Consider the following 2168-nt stretch of genomic DNA (forward strand, 5'->3'; position numbering starts at 1 on the left):
CACAAACACAGAGACACATAATTAAAACAAAACAAAACAAAAAACAAAAAAACAAAACAAAATACCTGTCCCTAAAGGCTACCACAGACAACCTCACTGTTACACACACCCAAGTGTGTGAGCCCACACCTGAGAGGGAGGGAGGGAGAGAGAGAACATCACATCACACTCTTCAGTCGTGCCCTCTGGTGTTGAGGGGACAGCTATGTCTTCCCTCAGGCTGGCTAAGGGCTGTTTCTTTCTTCAGTCTCCCCTTCCTTCCTTGCTTCTCCCTTCTCTGTGTCTCCCTGGGTAATGGGGATTTGGACTATTGAAGCAGTTGTAGGTAGCTACGCCTGTGTCTCACTCTTTCCTCCCGCAGCCTGCCTGTCACTGTCCTAGCTGGTGTCTGGTTCTTGCTGGTCTGTCTCCTCCTCTCTTTTCCTACTCCGTTACTTCAAAGGAGCCAAAGTCAACTTCTCATTTTGAACTGAAATTTATGCAGAAACATTTTCCACCCCCCAGCCCTGCCCCTAGCCCCTCCCCAGGCTTGGACTCTGTGCCCTGTGGATAATAAAATACTGACCATTCCCCTTTCCCACAGCTCAGTCCTGGCCTTTCTGCCCCTTCTATAGAGCACAGACATGTGTGGGGGTTAAGGGACTAATGGATTCCCAGTCCCTATTGGACCCCAGCCTGAGCCTGCCCTTTCTTATTGTGTTCATCTACTCCCTTCTCAGTTCCTGGCTGTTATCTGGGATGCACCCTGTGTGGAAGTGCTGATCCCAAGATATGTGGACCCTTGATTCGCATCTGCATCCGTAGAACCTGGGACAGGTGTATATGCATGCACTGTAGCTTCACATTCTCAACTACTGTCAGCTCCCTCGGGCCCCAGTTTTCATCACTGAGGTTCTGGGCCCTTCTTGTGTTCTTGAATTTTTGTTTTTTTGTTTTTTTCTTGCCTGGTGGAAACTGCTAGCTCCTAACCGTGGGCTCTGCATAAGCTGGCCTTGAACTTGTAGCAACTCCTCTGCCTCAGTCTCTTAAGTGCTGGAATTACAGATATATCACTGAACCTGTTACTCTGTTCTCAAAGGGCTGGATAGATATAAAGGAAGAAGAAAATCTATACTCTAGCCCTACCCCCCATCCCCCCAAACCCATACTTTGGGTTACTGCCTTATTCAGAGTATCTGGCCGGAGAACTAGAGGACTTTATGTAGTTATACGTACAGATTTTTGGCCTGTAATCCCATCACCTGAGAGACAGAGACAAGACTCCTAGTTAGCTAGTCAGACATGCTGGAATTGAGTTTATCAGGGATTCTGCCTCAATTCAAAAAAAAAAAAAAAAAAAAAAAGGCAGAGAGCCATTGAGGAGGATGCCTGGTGTCAACTTCAGACCTCTACACACAGGTGTACGCATGTGAACATGCATTCATACACATGCAAACACACACAGAGATACCACACACATGTGCAAAAAGAGAACTGAGCTGGGCTGAGCTGATAAGATTATGTATGACTAGAATCCTAGCCCTCTGGAGGCTGAGGCAGGAGAATTGTGACTGCAAAGGAAACCTGACCTGAAGACTGAGGCACTGTCTAAAAATTACTTCCTAAAATCCTGGGGAGGAGGCCAGAGAATCTTCTGTTCCCACCAACGGTGTGGAAGGAATCCCTGCATCTATCTTCTCACCAGGAAGGAATCCAATCCAGGGAGAGATGAACTCCAGTTCCACAGAGTGTGGTTTTCATGACCGTGACACTTCCAAAATACACGAAACTCCCAGGAGGAAGCAGAAGAAGGTGTGGCCCTGGGCCAGAGGCGGGCCAGCTTCACTGGGCAAAAGGATGGGATATGTATGTTTGTGAGGGTTTTGTTGCTGAATCATAGTGACTTGACTAGATTGCTACAATTTATCCATTTACCAGGCTTGGGAGTGTAGCCTTTGTGGCTTAGTGCTCCAGGTACTGGTCATAAAACAGATAGGGACATTCCTCCACCCACCCGCTTCCTGGGTTCAATTCAAAGAATGGCACCCTGACCATTACTGGAACCTACAATGCAAATGTGCTATCTTTAGGGGCTCTTAGATTGTTAGGGGCTCTTAGAAACTGTCTTGAGAGATAACCTGACACTTGTGACTTTATACTTCCTTGTGACTCTTAACTGGTATTTTTGG

The sequence above is a fragment of the Mus caroli genome, chromosome 19 (genome assembly GCF_900094665.2).
Source record: "Mus caroli chromosome 19, CAROLI_EIJ_v1.1, whole genome shotgun sequence".
Lineage (NCBI taxonomy): Eukaryota > Metazoa > Chordata > Mammalia > Rodentia > Muridae > Mus > Mus caroli.